At 42.3% G+C, this 25,986-nt stretch overlaps 1 protein-coding gene and 1 long non-coding RNA gene across 2 annotated transcripts in view; both read right to left on the bottom strand.

Annotated features, from left to right (window-relative positions):
* Window positions 1-25,986, bottom strand: part of LOC101731998 (sialic acid-binding Ig-like lectin 16) — a 63,156-nt gene that overhangs the window by 18,703 nt on the left and 18,467 nt on the right. The gene's annotated exons all lie outside the window — the stretch shown is intronic.
* On the bottom strand, window positions 1,996-13,188 carry LOC116412326. Its single transcript, XR_004223667.1, has 3 exons — window positions 12,984-13,188; window positions 8,550-8,719; window positions 1,996-2,391 (listed from the first exon to the last, which is right to left on the bottom strand). It is a non-coding gene; the product is annotated as an uncharacterized LOC116412326 (long non-coding RNA).

The raw sequence follows: 25,986 nt of genomic DNA, 5'->3' as shown, positions 1-25,986 counted from the left end.
GTGTTCCGACTAGTGATAAATGAATTTTTTCAGCAGGGATGGATTTGCTGCAAAATTCCACATTTCAAAATCTGCAAATTTTTTTGCAAAACCGCAGCAAAAATTTGCCTCTACAAATAAGTTGACAAGAAAAAGAAATGCCTATTGATGTGAATGTATTTTTATGTTCAATTCCTATTAATAACATTAACATTAAACATCATTTTTACTGTCCAGGCTTGTAAAATATCAGCCAGTTGGCAGTGCTTACACTGAGCAATGTATGAAGGAGATACTAAATACCAGTGAGGAAGAGAGGAAACTTACACTCAATATCCAGGGTGATGGTTTTCTTAGTAGAAACCTTACTATAGGTCACTGTACATGTTAGGGGGCTATTGTGCTCTCTCTGGGATGGAGTAACAGTGATATCTGATATGGAGGTGACTTTACCAGCCTGATCCTTCCACTCATAGTTATATATGTTCTCTATGTTTATCCTTCCTCCCCATGTGATGTTTCCCTTGCACCCTTGAGGTGCTGGATGAGCCGTACAAGTCAGTGTTATTGGCTTCCCAGCGATCAGCTTCCCCACAGGGGATATAGTAGGTTCTGGTAGATCTGTAACAGAATTGGGAGATACAGATGGAGCAGACTTTATTAAGCAATATTTATCACACAGTGCATTCCACCAACCTTTTATATTGTTAGGGGAAAAGTCAGTGTCATCAAATTAAACAGTTAATTTTAGTTAAAATACTATACAGTTAATATACAATTTGACCCCATGTAGAGCTCTTTAGTAAAGCATCAGGCCAATATATTATTCTTTGTACTGTGTATGGTAACCTTAAAGGGACTCCAAACCCAACCATAAGGCTGTCCCACTGCACCCCTTAGTTTTCTACTGAAGTAGACGTAATTTAACATGCAAGAACATTTTCCAATGAGAATTCTTTTGATGAACAACATGCGACACAAATGCCCAAAAAATTTCAATGCATTTGGAGTGAGAAAAACTCTAGAGAAAAATGCCCATTGACTTATAAGAATATTATATAATATATTTTGAGTAAGAAAAAAAGTTGCTCGCATAAAAAAAATTGCATGGTAGCTGCAAAAAACACCTATTTAATAGCAAAAAGAATAGACCATATTCAGAATGCTCCCTTTATAGATAAGAGATCTTTCCATAATTTAGATCACTATACTGTGTGTAATAAAAAATAATTTAAACATTAAATTAAAGCCAGTAGGATTGTTTTGCTACAAATGTGGATTAAAGACAAAGACAACGGAAATTATTGTTAAAAATGTGGGAGATGCCTTCCTTCAATTTGGAGCTTTTTGGATAAAGGATTTCAGAATACAAGATGCCATACCGCAGTGCGAATGTCCTTAAAAGCTGTTAAAGTATGGCATATTCACAAATTGTCAATGTGTATGCGCACACTGTGTCCGTGGTGGACACACCAACTTTGGTGGCGGAAAAAATATTCGCTAAACTGATTTTACAAATTTGGTATTTATATTCACAAAGTGAAAATTAGTGATATATTCACGGACATTAAACACACACAGAGGTCATGCACGGGCACAGCAGGTAAAAATAAGAGCGTTTAGGTGAAAACGTGCAAAACAACCATTTGCAAACAAAAATATGCTTTAAACTTTATAAATGACCCCCCCATGGAATTACAAATTGCACAGATTAGATATATCCCACTGTATAATGTGCAGACCAAAATATTATGTTCTAGGCCAATATTCCTCAATTTGATCATTAACCTTCTGTGAGGTACTGTATCAAACGCTTTAGCAAAGTCCAAGTAGATGACATCAACTGCCATTCCAGCATCGAGGTTCCTGCTCACCTCCTCATAAAAGGCGACTAAATTAGTCTGGCAAGATCTGTTACGCATAAAACCATGCTGGCACAAACTCACAGTATTGTGAACTGTATAATGCGCAGACCAAAATCCAACCTGCAATATAGAGGGTCTTTCTTTTACTCACCTGTCACACTCACACTGAGCCTGTACTGACTATAGGAAAATAAATGGTCTCTGTAGGGATATTTACGGTCTTCAATTCGGAATTCATATTCTCCTTGATCGGCTGGTTGGGCATTGCTGATAGAGAATGAGCAGTCTCCTTTCTGTACTTTCCCAGTCAGGGTGAATCGGCCTTTTGTTCCCTCAGAAACCATAGAGGCCTCTGTAGAGGCTGCAACAATGTCAGGAGTCTCTGCTCTCCTCCAAATCCCTGTGACACGTGTAGATAAAGTGCTACCGGCAGGAACAGTAAATGTACAGGGAATGTGCGCACAGAGACCAGACGCCACCCACACTGACTGCTTAATTTTTATAGTATAACCATTTTTCCATTGTTCCCAGCTTTGACACTCAGCACCTGTAGAAAATACAAGCAGATTAAGTTCATTAAGGGGTGCAAATCAATGTGTTAATATACCAATTGATCTGCAGTCCCTGTATGAACCAAGCAAAATGTCTATTTGTCAGTTCATTGTACAGCATCTGCAGCCAATATTATTGAACCTTCTGGGGAACAAGGATAACAATTATACTTAAATATATAATTTCAAAATGGGGCCAGCAGACATCATCAGTTCTTACCCTAAACATACATGACTTTGAGTCCATGATTTACAGTTGTCAATCAGTTTTTTTATAAATAATATTTCATGTCACCTCAAGTTGTAAATATTCAAAACAATCTGTTATACGTTCAATCAACAAAAGTGATATGTTACTTTCAAATTAAAATCCAGAAATCCTCATATTGAAGATGTGTTTTTCCCTGATCACCACCCCTATTGTCATGGTTGCACATGGTCAACTGGCATGGATGTCAGTTCTGGTGGATCTTGCCATGCCTTTAGGCAATATCATTTACTTACCACACTACAGATGTACTTTGCCCCAGTCAGTTGCATGAAAAACCGTATTTAATAAAGATACGTGCATCTAAATGTGTCCCATGCACTTCTGTATAGTGTGCTCGCTGCAGGGGAACCCTGGAGATACTGCAACCTCCAAACTAGGCGGTAGCTCCAGTATTTACACAGCAGCCTGTATCAATTTATATACGAAACAACAGAAATAATCTCAACCAGACCAGAACATTTTCAGTACAACTATGTCCAACCAATGTCATAGTTTGAGTACAATTCTAGGGGTTGATTCACTAAAGTGCGATAACGCTTATCACATGCTTTTTTGCACTAAAATTGACATGAAAAAACGCACAATTCGCTAAAGTATTATCGCATGCGTTAAGTCACATATCGCGTGCGTTAAATAGCGTGCAACTGCTATGGGTTATTTTTAGCGCATTGCGTTACTTAGCGAATAAAAATAGTATTAACGCATGATTCACAAACACATATGAGTTAAACACGCTTAATATCACATTAGTCTATGTGAAAATTAACACCTACTTGGGGCAGGCGGTAATTATAGAAAAGTACAGTAAATGAGCTTTTGGCAACACAATATGGACTTTGCAGTGTTATTTATTCAAGTCTGTGTTGGCCCCAGAGTGACGCAGCCGCCAGTTTGCAGCGAAATTGTCATTTTCAGAACAGTAGTTTTCGAAAGTAATGGCGTGTATGGCTAATATGGTGTGCCTTTTTTCGCACACGGCAACAATTTGTGCGCGCACGTTAATTAGCACGCGTTGCGTCAAATACCGCACAAAAATAGTCTTCGCGACTTAAATAACGCAAACAGCATCACGTCAAAATTAACGCAAGTATCCTTTTAATGAATTGTGTGTTAAGAGGCAAAAAATAAGACACGATAAAATTTTTAACTCATGCTATAAATAGCGCTCGCTTTAACACACCTTAGTGAATCAGCCCCCTTGTGTTTAGCTGTTTGTTTTGCTATATCTTGTTTCTTTAAATCCTATTTTCCCTGCTCTATTCAGGTCTAATTCCGATTGAATAATCACCCTGTGCATTTCTATCAATTGTTTGAGCTGTCTTGTAGTTTTTTCACAATAAATAAGACTAGAATTTTTATCAGATACAAGGAGGCCATAAAAGCATATTAGGCAGGCGGCTAAAATAGATATGGAAAGGGGTGCTGCGGCTTGGAGTAAAATTATTATAAAATTGTTTTTAAATATGCAAATAGTAAAGAATTATGCAAAAGTGGTGGGACCCCATTATCACGGGGGGGTACGTTGGTTGATGAGAACGGCGAAAAAGCAGAAATTCTGAACTGTTATTTTCCATCTGTCTATACATCTGAGGAGCCAGCTAATGAAGGCTTCTATTTTAATAGACCCAATTCTAGTAATTTAGCTACTGACACATGGGTCACTCAAGGGGAAATTAAAAAGAAGCTTTTAGATATAAAGTTAAACAAGGGTCCAGGACCTGATGGTTTTCATCCCAGGGTATTAAACAGGCTTAGCGCTGTGATTGCCAAACCTCTTCACTTAATTTTTCAGGATTCATTGAGGTCTGGCATGGTGCCGAGAGACTGGCGGATTGCTAATGTGGTGCTGTTATTCAGAAATTGATTAATTCATTCATTAGTCTGGCATCAGTGGTAGTAAAGATTCTTGACTACATTACAAATCACAATGCAATAAGTTTGTGCCAGCATGGTTTTATGTGTAACAGATCTAGCCAGACTAATTTAGTCGCCTTTTATGAGGAGGTGAGTAGGAACCTTGATGCTGGAATGGCAGTTGATGCCATCTACTTGGACTTTGCTAAAGCGTTTGATACAGTACCTCACAGAAGGTTAATGGGTAAATTAAGGCATATTGGCCTGGAAAAAAATATTTGTATTTGGATAGAGAACTGGCTTTTTACCGCCACAAAAAGTGGCTGTAAATGGAACATTTTCTAATTGGACCAGTGTGATTAGGGATTAAAATATAATGTACGATTTCCCTGCACTGGTAACAGTTGTGTATTTGGTACAGAAACCCTACTATAGTTTATATAAATACCCTGCGGTGTAGCCCTGGGGGCAGCTATTCAAGAAGGAAAAAAGGCACAGGTTACATAGCAGATAAAAGTTAAATACTGTAGAATATAATGGTGTTTTATGTGTTATCTGCTATTTAATTTGTGCCTTTTCTCCTTTTTCCATCTTGAATGGCTGCCCCCGGGGCTACACAGCAGGGTATTTATATAAACTATAGTAGGGTTTCTGTAGCAAACACCCCAGCTGTACCAGTGCAGGAATGGCTGCCCCCGGGGCTACACAGCGGGGTATTTATATAAACTATAGTAGGGTTTCTGTAGCAAACACCCCAGCTGTACCAGTGCAGGAACGGCTGCCCCCAGGGCTACACAGCGGGGTATTTATATAAAATATAGTAGGGTTTCTGTAGCAAACACCCCAGCTGTACCAGTGCAGGAATGGCTGCCCCCGGGGCTACACAGCGGGGTATTTATATAAACTATAGTAGGGTTTCTGTAGCAAACACCCCAGCTGTACCAGTGCAGGAATGGCTGCCCCCGGGGCTACACAGCGGGGTATTTATATAAACTATAGTAGGGTTTCTGTAGCAAACACCCCAGCTGTACCAGTGCAGGAATGGCTGCCCCCGGGGCTACACAGCAGGGTATTTATATAAAATATAGTAGGGTTTCTGTAGCAAACACCCCAGCTGTACCAGTGCAGGAATGGCTGCCCCCGGGGCTACACAGCGGGGTATTTATATAAACTATAGTAGGGTTTCTGTAGCAAGCACCCCAGCTGTACCAGTGCAGGAATGGCTGCCCCCGGGGCTACACAGCGGGGTATTTATATAAACTATAGTAGGGTTTCTGTAGCAAACACCCCAGCTGTACCAGTGCAGGAATGGCTGCCCCCGGGGCTACACAGCGGGGTATTTATATAAACTATAGTAGGGTTTCTGTAGCAAACACCCCAGCTGTACCAGTGCAGGAATGGCTGCCCCCGGGGCTACACAGCGGGGTATTTATATAAACTATAGTAGGGTTTCTGTAGCAAACACCCCAGCTGTACCAGTGCAAGAATGGCTGCCCCCGGGGCTACACAGCGGGGTATTTATATAAACTATAGTAGGGTTTCTGTAGCAAACACCCCAGCTGTACCAGTGCAAGAATGGCTGCCCCCGGGGCTACACAGCGGGGTATTTATATAAACTATAGTAGGGTTTCTGTAGCAAACACTCCAGCTGTACCAGTGCAGGAATGGCTGCCCCCGGGGCTACACAGCGGGGTATTTATATAAACTATAGTAGGGTTTCTGTAGCAAACACCCCAGCTGTACCAGTGCAGGAATGGCTGCCCCCGGGGCTACACAGCGGGGTATTTATATAAACTATAGTAGGGTTTCTGTAGCAAACACCCCAGCTGTACCAGTGCAAGAATGGCTGCCCCCGGGGCTACACAGCGGGGTATTTATATAAACTATAGTAGGGTTTCTGTAGCAAACACCCCAGCTGTACCAGTGCAGGAATGGCTGCCCCCGGGGCTACACAGCGGGGTATTTATATAAACTATAGTAGGGTTTCTGTAGCAAACACCCCAGCTGTACCAGTGCAGGAATGGCTGCCCCGGGGCTACACAGCGGGGTATTTATATAAACTATAGTAGGGTTTCTGTAGCAAACACCCCAGCTGTACCAGTGCAGGAATGGCTGCCCCCGGGGCTACACAGCGGGGTATTTATATAAACTATAGTAGGGTTTCTGTAGCAAACACCCCAGCTGTACCAGTGCAGGAATGGCTGCCCCCGGGGCTACACAGCGGGGTATTTATATAAAATATAGTAGGGTTTCTGTAGCAAACACCCCAGCTGTACCAGTGCAGGAATGGCTGCCCCCGGGGCTACACAGCGGGGTATTTATATAAACTATAGTAGGGTTTCTGTAGCAAGCACCCCAGCTGTACCAGTGCAAGAATGGCTGCCCCCGGGGCTACACAGCGGGGTATTTATATAAACTATAGTAGGGTTTCTGTAGCAAACACTCCAGCTGTACCAGTGCAGGAATGGCTGCCCCCGGGGCTACACAGCGGGGTATTTATATAAACTATAGTAGGGTTTCTGTAGCAAACACCCCAGCTGTACCAGTGCAGGAATGGCTGCCCCCGGGGCTACACAGCGGGGTATTTATATAAAATATAGTAGGGTTTCTGTAGCAAACACCCCAGCTGTACCAGTGCAGGAATGGCTGCCCCCGGGGCTACACAGCGGGGTATTTATATAAACTATAGTAGGGTTTCTGTAGCAAACACCCCAGCTGTACCAGTGCAGGAATGGCTGCCCCCGGGGCTACACAGCGGGGTATTTATATAAACTATAGTAGGGTTTCTGTAGCAAACACCCCAGCTGTACCAGTGCAGGAATGGCTGCCCCCGGGGCTACACAGCGGGGTATTTATATAAACTATAGTAGGGTTTCTGTAGCAAACACTCCAGCTGTACCAGTGCAGGAATGGCTGCCCCCGGGGCTACACAGCGGGGTATTTATATAAACTATAGTAGGGTTTCTGTAGCAAACACCCCAGCTGTACCAGTGCAGGAATGGCTGCCCCCGGGGCTACACAGCGGGGTATTTATATAATCTATAGTAGGGTTTCTGTAGCAAACACCCCAGCTGTACCAGTGCAGGAATGGCTGCCCCCGGGGCTACACAGCGGGGTATTTATATAAACTATAGTAGGGTTTCTGTAGCAAACACCCCAGCTGTACCAGTGCAGGAATGGCTGCCCCCGGGGCTACACAGCGGGGTATTTATATAAACTATAGTAGGGTTTCTGTAGCAAACACCCCAGCTGTACCAGTGCAGGAATGGCTGCCCCCGGGGCTACACAGCGGGGTATTTATATAAACTATAGTAGGGTTTCTGTAGCAAGCACCCCAGCTGTACCAGTGCAGGAATGGCTGCCCCCGGGGCTACACAGCGGGGTATTTATATAAACTATAGTAGGGTTTCTGTAGCAAACACCCCAGCTGTACCAGTGCAGGAATGGCTGCCCCCGGGGCTACACAGCGGGGTATTCATATAAACTATAGTAGGGTTTCTGTAGCAAACACCCCAGCTGTACCAGTGCAGGAACGGCTGTCCCCGGGGCTACACAGCGGGGTATTTATATAAACTATAGTAGGGTTTCTGTAGCAAACACCCCAGCTGTACCAGTGCAGGAATAGCTGCCCCCGGGGCTACACAGCGGGGTATTTATATAAACTATAGTAGGGTTTCTGTAGCAAACACCCCAGCTGTACCAGTGCAGGAATGGCTGCCCCCGGGGCTACACAGCGGGTATTTATATAAACTATAGTAGGGTTTCTGTAGCAAACACCCCAGCTGTACCAGTGCAGGAATGGCTGCCCCCGGGGCTACACAGCAGGGTATTTATACCGGGTGATATAGGGTGTGGTTTATGGTAAACATCAGAAGCTAATTTACCAGTGCTCCTAACTGTCTATGCTATTCATGTATTAAGTTAACCCATAGCTTGCTGACTCTTACTTGAGCCAACTGCCTTGTATTAGCAGTCATAAAAAGCAAATATCTTAAAAACTCAATATAGAACACAGCGGCTCATACTCACCCTTCCTAAACAAGGACAAGAGAAAGAACAGAACCACAAATCCATGTTGGCAAATCTGAGGCTGTATGTGCCGCATCCTGATGTTTATTGATGAAAGGTGTTCAAAGGGCAGGTTAGATCTAGCAGATCTCAAATTGCTGAGCTGAAGGCATCCTTGAATCCTTATTTATCTGTGTGTGAATAGATCACATTTATGATTTAACACATTATAATGTACAATATTATTATTTTAGTTCAGTAATTGACTCCAATGTTTCAATCTTTCCCCTACCCTTCTGTTCATGTTAGGCTAAAATATGACTGAGCTGGGCTTTAAAGTTATAACTATTTGTGAGAATCCCAGCTGATGTGAGTAAATCCGGCTCCCTGTTCTCTGTTCCTGCAATTGGAGTTGGGAGCAATAAGCACAGTTTCCCAGCACTGAACAAGTCTGTCCCTTTATCCCCATGTCTGATTCCTGTGCCATATAATGACGGGAAAAATGCCATCATTATCTCTATATGTAAGGTACCAGCAAGGGGCCTGACACAGTGCTGGGAATCAGCATTCTCATTGGTCACTTCTCTTGCATTTATAATGAGATTGTTGGTGACTTTTCTTGCATCTATATTTACGTTTTTCAGCAACTTATAACAAAAAAAAAATTGAGCTATATCAAAACTAGAGGGCGCAGTGGGACAATCTTATGATTGAATTTACAACCCCTTTAAAATGGCAATATATTCAGAAGAAGATTTGGGAGTAATCACTGCAAATACTTTACTTACTAAAATAAACTCAACTCTGTATAAGTAATAGCAATAAAACTTCCCATACAAACATAAATTAATAGCTGGGTAATAACCATTTCCATTAATCAACTATTGTTATTCTTTAACCAGATATAATGGCTTAGTGATGAGCGAATCTGTCCCGTTTCGCTTCGTCATAAAATTCGGCGGAAAATTCGCAAATGCATTTGTTGCGGGGTTTTTTTTTTGCCGCCCGTGTCTGTTTTGTTGCCCATGCCTAATTTTTGGCGTGACCGCGCCCTTTTTACACAACCACACCCAGTTTTGACGTGCCACGCCCTTATTTACACGCCCACGCCCAATTTGGCGTGTGACAAAATATTTTAACGCGCGCCAAATTTTTCGGCAGCAAATTTTCACAGAAGTTTTGCCAATGGTGAAATTTGGAAATTCGCTGCGAATCCATGCCTGGCGAAAAAATTTGCTTATCACTACTTATTTATACAGTTGCTTCTCAGTTTGCTTGCAGAATCATCATTGCCTACAGAGTGTTTTATTCTCATTCCAACCTGCCTGATTTCCCCCCAATGCCTACGTGTCTGTCTATGGTTTCTGTAGAAATCCTTGTATATATTATGGTACTGCCTACTACACAGAAGGAATAAACCATGGCTGACACTTGCACAGTGGTACAACTAGTGATGCACCTAATCCAGGATTCGGTTTGGGATTCGGCCAAGATTCAGACTTTTTAAGCAGGATTCGGAATCCATGCTCCTGGGCGAACCAAATCCACATCCTAAAAATCATGTGACTTTTTGGCATTTAAACACAGAAGTCGAAAAGTTAACCCTTTCCAAAAACCTTATTAGCATATGCTAATTAGGGTTCGGGTTCGGTTCCCTATTCGGCCGAATCCTTTACAAAGGGTTCGGGGGTTAGGCCAAATCCAAAAAAGTTGATTTGGTGCATCCCTAGGTACAACTAACAAACTTTGTCTAACAACTGCATTTCAATGTCCAAGTTAAGAACATGTAGGGCTTAGTGTGCCAGGGAGGCCTATGGATCAACATTCTGAGTTTAGTGGTTTTTGAAACCACAAAAAAACTCATTTACGCTAAACCATGAATTCCAAGTAATTTACTGTATAAAAACAGCCTAATATAAAATGCATGAACCAAAAATCTTGAAAAAAAAATTGGAAAAATATAAGAAAACCTCGAAATCCACATTTTTGTAAGGATTTTTGTGCTTTTACAAAAAAAAAACAAAAACACGAAAACCTCTTAGACCACAAATTAACTAAAGATTGTTCCAGTTTGCCTAGGGCAGTCTCATTGACTTCTACTTGAGCTCAACAGCTTTTAGATGGCGAAGTTTTGTATTTTGTGTGTGTTTTTTTTGTGTTTTCAAGTAATTAGTATAATCCACAATTTGTAGCACATAAAAATATAATTTGTGAAAACAAACAAAATGCAAACGTTAGTAAATGGGCCCCTTAGTGTCTTTTACTAGATAACCCCATTAGAGTCTTCGTTAGTGATGCTACCCTCTTTAATCTTTTCTTTAATGTTCTAATTTCAAGGGGACTGTTCCAAACTAATTTATGACAGGTTGCTATTGGAAACTGCATTTGTACAATTTAGTACCAATATTTGGACCCAAAGACTCTCTAAGGCAGATTAACTAAAACTGTAACATTGTTTGTTTTTAAAATCTGAATAAATCATTTTCCACAAATGTCTAACATTTTACTAAAAAATCTGAAGTGAAAAAATATGTGCAGGAAAAAGTTGAAGGAAAAACGCAAAACCTCTACTTTTTCGAATTGTCACGCAAAAAAGCACAGCGTCAAAAATCCATAAACCTCAAAAGTTTGTAAGCAAAAGAAAGATCCTCCAGGGAAGGATCCCAGCAAGTTTTAAGCTGGCCATACACGTGGCGATCCGATGATGTTTCGTACGACCATCGGTCGCACGAAACATCGTAAGATCCGCCACACACCATTCAGGGCTGAATCGGCAGGTAAGGAGGTAGAAACAATAGGATTTCTACCTCCTTCTGCCGATTCAGCTCTGAAGGGAGAATTTTGGTCAGGCGCCTTCTATGGCGCCCGATCAAAATTTTAAAACTTGTCCGATCGGCGAGTCGTCCGATATCGGCAGCTTCCTGCGACTCGCCGACATGCCATACACGCACCGATTATCGTACGAAACGAGGTTTCGTACGATAATATCGGTGCGTGTATGGCCACCTTTAGCTGGGGAACGGTCAGATTTGGATTTTTAGCCATTTTGATGCATAGTAAATCTCAAAAACATTGCAACTTTTTTTTCTGTGACTTTTTGAAGTTTTGGTGCTAAAAAAATCTGAATCAGAAAGAAAAGCTATATTAATTGTTCTGATGCCGGAAAAAAAAAAATGTTTATGTTATAAATTAAGGAAGTCACAGGAGTAAACATAAACAAGTACTGCCTTTTTTCAAGAATGTATGTTACATTTTTATAGCTAGTAATTAACAATTTGCAATTTTCATACAAAGACAGATAATTAAGTGCAAAAGATACCACATTTTACATGATGCCAGGCAGTTCTGTAATATAGGGAACTAACTAAATACAAGTATGGGACCTGTTATCCAGAATGCTCAAGACCTGGGGGTTTCCAGATAAGGGATCTTTCTGTTATTTGGATCGCCATACCTTATGTCTGCTAAAAATAATTTAAACGTGAAATAAACCCAATAGGGCTGTTCTGCCCCAATAAGGGGTAATTATATCTTAGTTGGGATCAAGTACAGGTACTGTTTTATTATTACAGAGAAAAGGGAATCATTTAACCATTAAATAAACCCAATAGGGCTGTTCTGCCCCCAATAAGGGGTAATTATATCTTAGTTGGGATCAAGTACAGGTACTGTTTTATTATTACAGAGAAAAGGGAATCATTTAACCATTAAATAAACCCAATAGGGCTGTTCTGCCCCCAATAAGGGGTAATTATATCTTAGTTGGGATCAAGTACAGGTACTGTTTTATTATTACAGAGAAAAGGGAATCATTTAACCATGAAATAAACCCAATAGGGCTGTTCTGCCCCCAATAAGGGGTAATTATATCTTAGTTGGGATCAAGTACAGGTACTGTTTTATTATTACAGAGAAAAGGGAATCATTTAACCATTAAATAAACCCAATAGGGCTGTTCTGCCCCCAATAAGGGGTAATTATATCTTAGTTGGGATCAAGTACAGGTACTGTTTTATTATTACAGAGAAAAGGGAATCATTTAACCATGAAATAAACCCAATAGGGCTGTTCTGCCCCCAATAAGGGGTAATTATATCTTAGTTGGGATCAACATATTTGAATCCCAAATAAAACCACTAGATGATCGAATAAAATCCATCCATTATTGACCTCATAAAAATATAAAGTAAAACACAAATATGTTCTAGTTACTGCCTTTATTTGCCTTCCCTACAGACCGGAGCTCAGAAACACTGGGATTATTCAGCCTTACAGTATTTGCCCACAAAAAAAGAGAAAGTGCCCCATGAATGTTACTTATCACAGTTTATTTCTAAGTAAAAGTCACAAGTTTTTAGCATTTGTTATGTCTGAGTAACAGAGTGGAACCAACTGGTGCCATTTTGAATGTAAAACCCATTTGGCTAAACCAGAGAGAGACAATTTGCACATTACCCTGTTCCATGGAAGGATTCTTCTCTTTCTCTCATTGTTTCTCCTCTCTCTCCTGACATGATGCTCTTCTCTCCTCTTGCATTACATTCTATTTATGTATCTCATTTATGTCTCCTCTGCTCTTCTCTCCTTATTCTCCTGCTTCTCTGCCCCCAAATGAGATTCTCAGACTTGTGCTCCCCGCTATGTACGGGCGGCTTAATGTAAAAGCAGAAGTTGGGCAATAATCACTGTGTGCATCTGTATTCTATGTTAAGTGTGAAAACTGCCCAGAAATCTAATGACGGAAAGAGAAGAAGCCACAGATGTTACTGTATAAGGAAGTGCCAGATCTGTTTCTGCTAAAAAGTCAAGAAAGTCTCTCTACCCGCAGAATAGGCCCTATTAATATCTTTTGCATAATCCGTTTGCAAATACTACTTCTATGAACGGTGAAAATGAAAAGTTATAATATGTTTAATGGGGCAGCAATAACATTAAGTAAAGTTATCAAATAAAATGGCTTCTGTACCTACAAAAGCTAAATTGACTAAGCGCTTTCTAAAGGTGTAATAATTTTGTGTACTGTTTTGGGACCCATATGACTAAGATCTATTGCAAAGAAAAGAAAGGAAAACATTTAAGAACACACTTCCTGTTTTACAAGAAGTTTTTGTTTCTGTTTTCCTTTGATTCGACTTAAAGAATGAGTTCATTCTCTTTCCCTGAAAGAAACAGGCATTCATGTTAGTGGCAGGGGGAGCAGGGAGCCCTGTGCCGTATGGTTAATGGGGCTCTGTTGTGAGTATCGCTCCCTTCTTTGGAGCTGTGTGGTAACTCCTTTGAGGAGGTTCTATTCACTTGCATGTGTTACATAGTTATGTTGGGATGAAAAAAGACCAAAGTCCATCAAGGTCAACCCTTTCAAACTCATGTTGGTATGATTTTATTTTAATAACAATCCCTAGCAATGGCTGTGATTTCCCTTCCCTGGGATGTAACATAGTAACAGAGTAAGTTAGGTTGAAAAAAGACATACGTCCATCACATTCAACCATAATGCCTATATATAACCTGCCTAACTGCTAGTTGATCCAGAGGAAGGCAAAAACCCCCATCTGAAGCCTCTCTTATTTGCCCCAGAGGGGAAAAAAATCCTTCCTGACTCCAAAATGGCAATCGGACCAGTCCCTGGGGCAACTTGTACTGAGAGCTATCTCCCATACCCCTGTATTCCCTCACTTGTACTGAGAGCTATCCCCCATACCCCTGTATTCCCTCACTTGTACTGAGAGCTATCCCCCCTACCCCTGTATTCCCTCACTTGTACTGAGAGCTATCCCCCTACCCCTGTATTCCCTCACTTGTACTGAGAGCTATCTCCCCTACCCCTGTATTCCCTCACTTGTACTGAGAGCTATCTCCCATACCCCTGTATTCCCTCACTTGTACTGAGAGCTATCTCCCATACCCCTGTATTCCCTCACTTGTACTGAGAGCTATCCCCCATACCCCTGTATTCCCTCACTTGTACTGAGAGCTATCCCCCTACCCCTGTATTCCCTCACTTGTACTGAGAGCTATCTCCCCTACCCCTGTATTCCCTCACTTGTACTGAGAGCTATCCCCCTACCCCTGTATTCCCTCACTTGTACTGAGAGCTATCTCCCCTACCCCTGTATTCCCTCACTTGTACTGAGAGCTATCTCCCATAACTCTGTATTCCCTCACTTGTACTGAGAGCTATCTCCCCTACCCCTGTATTCCCTCACTTGTACTGAGAGCTATCTCCCCTACCCCTGTATTCCCTCACTTGTACTGAGAGCTATCTCCCATACCCCTGTATTCCCTCACTTGTACTGAGAGCTATCTCCCCTACCCCTGTATTCCCTCACTTGTACTGAGAGCTATCCCCCCTACCCCTGTATTCCCTCACTTGTACTGAGAGCTATCCCCCCTACCCCTGTATTCCCTCACTTGTACTGAGAGCTATCTCCCCTACCCCTGTATTCCCTCACTTGTACTGAGAGCTATCTCCCCTACCCCTGTATTCCCTCACTTGTACTGAGAGCTATCTCCCCTACCCCTGTATTCCCTCACTTGTACTGAGAGCTATCTCCCCTACCCCTGTATTCCCTCACTTGTACTGAGAGCTATCCCCCCTACCCCTGTATTCCCTCACTTGTACTGAGAGCTATCTCCCCTACCCCTGTATTCCCTCACTTGTACTGAGAGCTATCTCCCCTACCCCTGTATTCCCTCACTTGTACTGAGAGCTATCTCCCCTACCCCTGTATTCCCTCACTTGTACTGAGAGCTATCTCCCATACGCCTGTATTCCCTCACTTGTACTGAGAGCTATCTCCCATAACCCTGTATTCCCTCACTTGTACTGAGAGCTATCTCCCCTACCCCTGTATTCCCTCACTTGTACTGAGAGCTATCCCCCATAACCCTGTATTCCCTCACTTGTACTGAGAGCTATCCCCCCTACCCCTGTATTCCCTCACTTGTACTGAGAGCTATCTCCCTACCCCTGTATTCCCTCACTTGTACTGAGAGCTATCTCCCCTACCCCTCTATTCCCTCACTTGTACTGAGAGCTATCTCCCATACCCCTGTATTCCCTCACTTGTACTGAGAGCTATCCCCCCTACCCCTGTATTCCCTCACTTGTACTGAGAGCTATCTCCCCTACCCCTGTATTCCCTCACTTGTACTGAGAGCTATCTCCCCTACCCCTGTATTCCCTCACTTGTACTGAGAGCTATCTCCCCTACCCCTGTATTCCCTCACTTGTACTGAGAGCTATCCCCCCTACCCCTGTATTCCCTCACTTGTACTGAGAGCTATCTCCCCTACCCCTGTATTCCCTCACTTGTACTGAGAGCTATCCCCCCTACCCCTGTATTCCCTCACTTGTACTGAGAGCTATCCCCCCTACCCCTGTATTCCCTCACTTGTACTGAGAGCTATCTCCCATACCCCTGTATTCCCTCACTTGTACTGAGAGCTATCCCCCCTACCCCTGTATTCCCTCACTTGTACTGAGAGCTATCTCCCATACCCCTGTATTCCCTCACTTGTACTGAGAGCTATCTCCCCTACCCCTGTATTCCCTCACTTGTACTGAGAGCTATCTCCCATAAGCCTGTATTCCCTCACTTGTACTGAGAGCTATCCCCCTACCCCTGTATTCCCTCACTTGTACTGAGAGCTATCTCCCCTACCCCTGTATTCCCTCACTTGTACTGACAGCTATCTCCCCTACCCCTGTATTCCCTCACTTGTACTGAGAGCTATCTCCCCTACCCCTGTATTCCCTCACTTGTACTGACAGCTATCTCCCCTACCCCTGTATTCCCTCACTTGTACTGAGAGCTATCCCCCCTACCCCTGTAGTCCCTCACTTGTACTGAGAGCTATCTCCCCTACCCCTGTGTTCCCTCACTTGTACTGAGAGCTATCTCCCCTACCCCTGTATTCCCTCACTTGTACTGAGAGCTATCTCCCCTACCCCTGTGTTCCCTCACTTGTACTGAGAGCTATCTCCCCTACCCCTGTATTCCCTCACTTGTACTGAGAGCTATCTCCCCTACCCCTGTATTCCCTCACTTGTACTGAGAGCTATCTCCCATACCCCTGTATTCCCTCACTTGTACTGAGAGCTATCTCCCATACCCCTGTATTCCCTCACTTGTACTGAGAGCTATCCCCCATACCCCTGTATTCCCTCACTTGTACTGAGAGCTATCCCCCTACCCCTGTATTCCCTCACTTGTACTGAGAGCTATCTCCCCTACCCCTGTATTCCCTCACTTGTACTGAGAGCTATCCCCCTACCCCTGTATTCCCTCACTTGTACTGAGAGCTATCTCCCCTACCCCTGTATTCCCTCACTTGTACTGAGAGCTATCTCCCATAACTCTGTATTCCCTCACTTGTACTGAGAGCTATCTCCCCTACCCCTGTATTCCCTCACTTGTACTGAGAGCTATCTCCCCTACCCCTGTATTCCCTCACTTGTACTGAGAGCTATCTCCCATACCCCTGTATTCCCTCACTTGTACTGAGAGCTATCTCCCCTACCCCTGTATTCCCTCACTTGTACTGAGAGCTATCCCCCCTACCCCTGTATTCCCTCACTTGTACTGAGAGCTATCCCCCCTACCCCTGTATTCCCTCACTTGTACTGAGAGCTATCTCCCCTACCCCTGTATTCCCTCACTTGTACTGAGAGCTATCTCCCCTACCCCTGTATTCCCTCACTTGTACTGAGAGCTATCTCCCCTACCCCTGTATTCCCTCACTTGTACTGAGAGCTATCTCCCCTACCCCTGTATTCCCTCACTTGTACTGAGAGCTATCCCCCCTACCCCTGTATTCCCTCACTTGTACTGAGAGCTATCTCCCCTACCCCTGTATTCCCTCACTTGTACTGAGAGCTATCTCCCCTACCCCTGTATTCCCTCACTTGTACTGAGAGCTATCTCCCCTACCCCTGTATTCCCTCACTTGTACTGAGAGCTATCTCCCATACGCCTGTATTCCCTCACTTGTACTGAGAGCTATCTCCCATAACCCTGTATTCCCTCACTTGTACTGAGAGCTATCTCCCCTACCCCTGTATTCCCTCACTTGTACTGAGAGCTATCCCCCATAACCCTGTATTCCCTCACTTGTACTGAGAGCTATCCCCCCTACCCCTGTATTCCCTCACTTGTACTGAGAGCTATCTCCCTACCCCTGTATTCCCTCACTTGTACTGAGAGCTATCTCCCCTACCCCTCTATTCCCTCACTTGTACTGAGAGCTATCTCCCATACCCCTGTATTCCCTCACTTGTACTGAGAGCTATCCCCCCTACCCCTGTATTCCCTCACTTGTACTGAGAGCTATCTCCCCTACCCCTGTATTCCCTCACTTGTACTGAGAGCTATCTCCCCTACCCCTGTATTCCCTCACTTGTACTGAGAGCTATCTCCCCTACCCCTGTATTCCCTCACTTGTACTGAGAGCTATCCCCCCTACCCCTGTATTCCCTCACTTGTACTGAGAGCTATCTCCCCTACCCCTGTATTCCCTCACTTGTACTGAGAGCTATCCCCCCTACCCCTGTATTCCCTCACTTGTACTGAGAGCTATCCCCCCTACCCCTGTATTCCCTCACTTGTACTGAGAGCTATCTCCCATACCCCTGTATTCCCTCACTTGTACTGAGAGCTATCCCCCCTACCCCTGTATTCCCTCACTTGTACTGAGAGCTATCTCCCATACCCCTGTATTCCCTCACTTGTACTGAGAGCTATCTCCCCTACCCCTGTATTCCCTCACTTGTACTGAGAGCTATCTCCCATAAGCCTGTATTCCCTCACTTGTACTGAGAGCTATCCCCTACCCCTGTATTCCCTCACTTGTACTGAGAGCTATCTCCCCTACCCCTGTATTCCCTCACTTGTACTGACAGCTATCTCCCCTACCCCTGTATTCCCTCACTTGTACTGAGAGCTATCTCCCCTACCCCTGTATTCCCTCACTTGTACTGACAGCTATCTCCCCTACCCCTGTATTCCCTCACTTGTACTGAGAGCTATCCCCCCTACCCCTGTAGTCCCTCACTTGTACTGAGAGCTATCTCCCCTACCCCTGTGTTCCCTCACTTGTACTGAGAGCTATCTCCCCTACCCCTGTATTCCCTCACTTGTACTGAGAGCTATCTCCCCTACCCCTGTGTTCCCTCACTTGTACTGAGAGCTATCTCCCCTACCCCTGTGTTCCCTCACTTGTACTGAGAGCTATCCCCCCTACCCCTGTATTCCCTCACTTGTACTGAGAGCTTTCTCCCCTACCCCTGTATTCCCTCACTTGTACTGAGAGCTATCCCCCCTACCCCTGTATTCCCTCACTTGTACTGAGAGCTATCTCCCCTACCCCTGTATTCCCTCACTTGTACTGAGAGCTATCCCCCCTACCCCTGTATTCCCTCACTTGTACTGAGAGCTATCTGCCATACCCCTGTATTCCCTCACTTGTACTGAGAGCTATCCCCCTACCCCTGTATTCCCTCACTTGTACTGAGAGCTATCTCCCCTACCCCTGTATTCCCTCACTTGTACTGAGAGCTATCCCCCCTACCCCTGTATTCCCTCACTTGTACTGAGAGCTATCCCCCCTACCCCTGTATTCCCTCACTTGTACTGAGAGCTATCCCCCTACCCCTGTATTCCCTCACTTGTACTGAGAGCTATCTCCCCTACCCCTGTATTCCCTCACTTGTACTGAGAGCTATCTCCCATAACCCTGTATTCCCTCACTTGTACTGAGAGCTATCTCCCCTACCCCTGTATTCCCTCACTTGTACTGAGAGCTATCTCCCATAACCCTGTATTCCCTCACTTGTACTGAGAGCTATCCCCCCTACCCCTGTATTCCCTCACTTGTACTGAGAGCTATCTCCCATAACCCTGTATTCCCTCACTTGTACTGAGAGCTATCTCCCATAACCCTGTATTCCCTCACTTGCTAAGAAGCCATCCAGCCCCTTCTTAAAGCTATATAATGTATCAGCCAGTATGACTTTCCATACCCTTTTCCAGCTTAGTTGCCCTTCTCTGGACCCTCTCTAACTCAATAATGTCCCGTTTGAGCACTGGAGACCAGAACTGAACAGCATATTCTAGATGGGGCCTTACCAGCGCTCTGTAAAGGGGAAGAATAACCCCCTCCTCCTGTGCAGATGGCTGCAGAGTTTTGTGCCATCTGCAAACACTGATACATTACTCATAATACCCTCCCCTAAGTCATTTATGAACAAGTTAAACAAAAGTGGACCCAGTACAGAACCCTGAGGGACCCCACTGAGAACCTTATTCCAAGTAGAGAATGTACCATTAACAACCACCCTCTGTACCCGATCCTGTAGCCAGTTTTCTATCCATGTGCAAACGACTTCACTAAGACCAATAGACCTTAATTGAAGTTTTTTCTGAATGAGGAATACAATGAGAATATTTCAGCCTGGTTTGATATCTATGCAGCATATTAGCAACAATGTAGGCAGCCGGTTGGGAAAGACCCGACCATTATTACTATATAAATTAGGAAGTCTCTGAATTCCTATGATTCATGTCGTTATTGAGTTATTGAGTTATGTTCACTCCTAGCATACGTACCCAATAAACATTGCAGAAATTAACGGTTTCAACAGTTAACGGAGGACAAAACTGTAAGTTAATGGTATTTCCTATTGTGTTACTTTCACTTCCCCAGAGTCTGCACCACAAATGCAGTTTTTTTTTTTCAACTTTTTCTTTTAATGTGACATAATGTCATTTTTTATATAAAAAAAACACATTTATGGGGCCCTTTACTTTATTTTTTTCAGTTCAGACTTTTTGTCACTGAAAACTCGTTTTTTGTCTCGGAAAAAAGAATGCAAATTTATTAGAATTTATTATGCAACAAAACCACAACAATTCCAAATGCAAATATACACCAGCTAAAACCTGTTCAGGTCACGCAGAAGTCAATGGCAGATGTTCCTTTTACAACTGGAAGATCTTTCTTTGCTTCATGGTTTTAGAGGTTTTCAGGCTTTTTTGCGCAACAATACAAAAAGACGCGGTTTCCACTTCTTTCCCTTGACTTCATTCATTGGTGATTTTTTCGTTAATGACTGCCATTCATGGAAATGAATTTAGTTATGGTTTCAAAAAAAGATAAAACCCCGAAAATCTGAATGTTAATAAATCTCCCCCCTTTGGTGCTTCATAGTCAAATTCCTATATGTGTTTGCATTTAGTTTGGCTAGGCACCCAGAATAGGGCCCATTCTGAAAAGTCTTTGTATTTGGCTCAATTCTGAATCTAGAACTTTCTAAAAAAAAGGGGCCGATTCACTAAGATGAGTTTTAACGCGCACTATTTATAGCGCGCGTTAAAACTTTTATCGTGTCTTAATTTTCGTGACTATTCGCACGATTCAGTACACGCGTGGTATTTCATGCGATATTTTTGACGCAATAATTACCGTGCGTGGTATTTTTCGCATGCACGCTATTTATCGCATGCGCTAATTGTCGCGACATTACGTACACGACAATCGGCAGCATAAAACTGGCGACATTTTGCCCTGGGAGAGCACAGAGTGCTAGAGAGGTGCTGTATAAATGTTTATTTGCAAAAAAAAAACCCCAAAAACCAATAAAAACATAAGTAAGAAAAAAAAAGAAGTGCTAGAGTTATCACACTCGGCAGAAAATACGCTACATACTAATTTTGAAAGATCCCCGAAACGGCAAAAATGTTTGGACGTGCGTGGAATTTTCGCATGGCAAATTTTTTTATGCGTTTTGCCATTGGCGGATTGTTTTGCGAAACGCATGAAAAAATTTGCTGCGGAAAAATTCGCCGCACGTCCAAAAATTCACTGCAAATCCATGCCTGGCGAAACATTTCATCACTTGTAGCCACATATAAATAGTCGCGCAAATGAACGCACGCCATGTTAGCCATACATGCCAATACTTCCGTAAAATTACTGTATTAAAAATGACCATTTCCCTGCAAACTGGCGGCTGCGTCACTCGAGGGGAAACACAGACTTCAATAAATAACACTGTAAGTCCATATTTTATTGGCAAAAGCTCATTTACTGTACTTTTCTATAATTATCGCCTGCCTGTAGTAGGTGTTAATTTTCGCATAGCCGAATGCGATATTTAGCGCGCCTAAGTTATAGTGAATCATGCGATCGTATTCTTTTCAGTGCAGAAATTAACGCATGCGTTAAAACTAGTGCGAAAAATACTGCATGCGAAAATGGCGAATTATTGCACGCGATAATACTATAGTGAATCGCGCGCTAATTATCGCGACTTATTTAATGCAAAAAAGCGTGCGATCATTTTTATCGCACGTTAGTGAATCAGGCCCAAAGTGTCAAAGTAGGAGAACAGACCAAGAAAAGCAGATTTTCCCATAATGGCTGTTTATAAAAATTGTCCTAATCCTATTGTAAGTGTATCGCTGGGCATATTACTAACTGACCAGGTCAGGTCTCCAGTCTTGGGGACTCATAAAGACAACAAGATCTCAAGAGAGAATGTTCTTGGGCACTGGACATGAATTAAAACTTGGGTGGGGAGCCACTGTTTATACCTCCTTGCTTTGTATAGTTTTTGATTGGTCCAAACTGCATATTTTCCCCAGGAACCAGTCCAGCAGTTCAGGACAAACATAATTAAACATGTTGGCATACTGTATCTCTTTGACTAAGACCTTTTAGGCATATCAAACATAAGTACTAGCTTAGAAAGCATTATACTGTAAGTTATACAACAGAAATGTACTCAAATTTCAAATATTATGAATATAAAGACATGCTCAATTGATCTTAGCTACTGGTCTGAATCTTTGTGCTTATAGTGCACTTTAAATGATGTAGGTGTGCATTCTTGCCTTGAGATCTCCTCCAATTGCAAAGCATGGGGGGGGGAAATAACAAAAATGACTATGTTTCTGAGGTTTCTACTTCCTGGCTGGACCAGAAATCCATTAGAGGTTTACAAAGGTAACTGTAGAACAATGTATTTTTCCTTAATTCTACAATCGACTTATCACATAGTGCAACCTAAACTTAGCGGTGCTAAAAAAAATTCTAGGATCTATAGCTCTTTGGCTTCTAACCTCCCCTTTTATCCTTTGGTTTGATCTTCACTTAGCTGCTACAAGATTCCCAGAGAGATTTTATTATTGTAAATACTTGTACCTTTATTGCACACTTTTATTATATTTAATATTTGTATTTTTTTTTATTTTTTTTGTTTGTCTATGTAAAGTTGGGAGGAACACGGGTCAAAAAAATTTCATTACAGTAATGATGCTTCATTGTTATTTGTATATGACAATAAATTAGAAACTTGAAACTTGAACTTGAGAGTGGCCACAAGGACAGTCAAGAATGGAAGGCATATTATCTGAAAGAGAGAGGAGTTTTAACAGATTGGGAAACACAATAGAGACAGAGGTTAATCAACAGAGTAAAGTCGAAACCATTAAACCAAACCACAGGACAGACATGAATTTGCAGTGAATTTCCGCATTTCACCATTGACAAATTGTTTCCCAAAACTTCAGTGAAAATGCGCCATGCAAAAATTATCTTTGTCTTGTGTCAAATAAATTGGTGGATGCATCAAAATAAGATGTGGTTGTGTCAAAATGGGTGCAGTTGTGTTAAATAGGCGTGGTTGCTTCAAAATAGGCGCAGTCGCATAAAAAAAAAGTTGTGTCACTCATCACTAAAACCAAAGAATACACGTTAAAATAGGCATGCCAAAATAGGCGCATAAAAAGAGTTGGCCATGATCAAAAAGTGGTGCAAATTCGCTTAACGGCAAAAAAATTGCGAAATGTGTTTGTTGCAAGACTAGTTTTTTTCGCTACCAATTTGCACGATCACACTTATTTTTCCGCGCCCACAACTAGTTTTGACACACAACAACATTTTTTGCGGCAAATTTTTGCAAAAGTTTTGTTAATGGCGAATTGCAGAAATTTGCTACAAATCCAAAATTTGCTCATCGTTTGTACAAAGTTGTGACAGTGTTTGTCTATTAAAAAGTCTGTGAAAACAGAATAAAAGTCCTATAAATAAGTGGAGCAAAACACAACTTGTTACATTTTACATTTTGGCCCCACCGTGCATATCCCTTACAACTGCTGAAAATGCCTGAATCTCTAAGCAACATTCACGACCCAACAAAATAATATGTTCCTAAGCTGATCTGGCTACTTAGAGACTCAAATAAAATGTAACGGTAGTCGCCTGTCCTCAGCCTGCCTTCAGCCTGCCTCCTCCCAATCCCACAATTCCCTGCTGCACACGTGATGTCAATAAGGAAAGGAACATCCCAGTGCAATGCATTGTGGGTTATGTAGTTCCTGCATGCTGTCTGTAAGCTGTGGAGAGGTTGTTACAATTTGTAACATCAGTGTTTTAGTCCCTCCTCCCCTGCCGGGATTTCAAATGATACAGAAAGGGAAGAACTGTTTTGCAGCTGGAATTCAGCATATAAAAATGGTATTTATTCCTACTTTTTGAAGGAACAAATAACAGTGATAGATATTAGGGGTTTCTGTGTGTAGAGCTTGATTCGGAAAAGTTCCCCTTTAAAAAAAGCAAGTGCTACATGTAATTAAAATAGACAGTGTAATAGCAGCTAATAAACAATAATACTTTCTGCAATGTAAGATTCTGTTTGTAACTTTTGCAAATATTCATCCATTTAATATAGTATATAATATAAAAAAGAAGAGAGGGTGTTCTGATAACTGTCAGGAATTGTGCAGTAAAGATCATTCCTACCAAATGTTTCATCTCTTCCTTGTGGGATTCTTGAAGCTCTCCGTGCCCTGTGTAGTCAGTAATAACGCTGCTCGGTATAGATGAAAGGGCAACACTGGAACGTAAATTCTACATCGGCGGCACTTGGGTCCTTATAGGATCTACAGAAGGCAAATAATTAATACAATTCCACCTACAGCTGCATTATAATACCCAGTAACACACAGCGGCTCATACTCACCCTTCCCAGGCAAGGGCAAGAGAAAGAACAGAACCACAAATCCATGTTGGCAAATCTGAGCCTGTATGTACAGATCAGATCTACAATACAGCACTGTGTTGAGCTGAAATGTATTAAATCCTCCTCTATCTGTGTATACAGTAAATAGATCACATTTTAAATGTATACATTATAATATACGTATAATATCAATACTATTTTGACATCAACTGTTCATTTTTATCCTTCCCTTTCTTACAATGTAACATATAATGAAGGTTGAGGCATGCTGGGAGCTGTAGTCCAGCAACATCAGGTTTGTATTCTTAAAGCAATATTGCACAATAAAACTTTCCCCCAAATCCCCATTAAAATGCAAGAAATCCCCCAATGAGAATCCCAGCTGATGTGAGTAAATCCGGCTCCCTGTTCTCTGTTCCTGCAATTGGAGTTGGGAGCAATAAGCACAGTTTCCCAGCACTGAACAAGTCTGTCCCTTTATCCCCATGTCTGATTCCTGTGCCATATAATGACGGGAAAATGCCATCATTATCTCTATATGTAAGGTACCAGCAAGGGGCCTGACACAGTGCTGGGAATCAGCATTCTCATTGGCCACTTCTCTTGCACTTATAATGACATTTTTGGTCACTGGAGAATTTTTTTGCATCTTTAATTTCATTTTTTGACAACTTCTATAGCAAAACTAGGGTTTGCAGTGGGACAGCATTATGGTTGGGTTTACAACACTTTTAAATGGATGTTTCCATGTGCATATAAAGGACAAGTAGGCTATTTCATTCTAGGGTGCCAAAATGTTCCTCGTCCTTTGTGAAGCAATATCTACCTATATCTGTATAACTAGTGAGTAATCATCTTTAAATAGGAGCACACAATCCATATCATAACTTGTCTCCATGAAACAACTTTGTTATTATTATTATTATTATTAACATTTATTTATAAAGCGCCAACATATCCCGCAGCGCTGTACAATAAGTGGGTTCCATACATTGGACATACAGAGTAACATATAAAGCAACCAATAACCGATACAAGAGGTGAAGGGAGCCCTTCCCAAAAGAGCTTACAATCTACTTCATGATGATTTCTATAATCAAAATAACTTGTCATCTTGGTTGGAAATTAATAAATAATTATAACACAATGGAACAAATATACTATAAAACAGTTTATTTTTCGGTTTAATTCACAAGATTGCAGCCTTTTTAAGACCCGGTCTGAGCACTATAGAGGAACATATTGGCTTAGTCAAAAATTGCATAAATAGAAACTGTGAATATTTCCAGGAAGATGCTATGTATGGGCAAAAGCAGAAGCTGGGCAGTTATCATTGTGTTCATCTGCACCAAACATTCATTTTGCATACCGCTCCGTAACCAAGTAAATGATGAGAAAGAGAAGAAACCACTCAGCAGATGCCATTGTATTTATGAA

The sequence above is a fragment of the Xenopus tropicalis genome, chromosome 7 (assembly GCF_000004195.4).
Source record: "Xenopus tropicalis strain Nigerian chromosome 7, UCB_Xtro_10.0, whole genome shotgun sequence".
NCBI classification, from domain to species: domain Eukaryota; kingdom Metazoa; phylum Chordata; class Amphibia; order Anura; family Pipidae; genus Xenopus; species Xenopus tropicalis.
The sequence above is the reverse complement of the archived record's forward strand: the minus strand, read 5'-3'. Positions and strand labels throughout refer to the sequence as shown.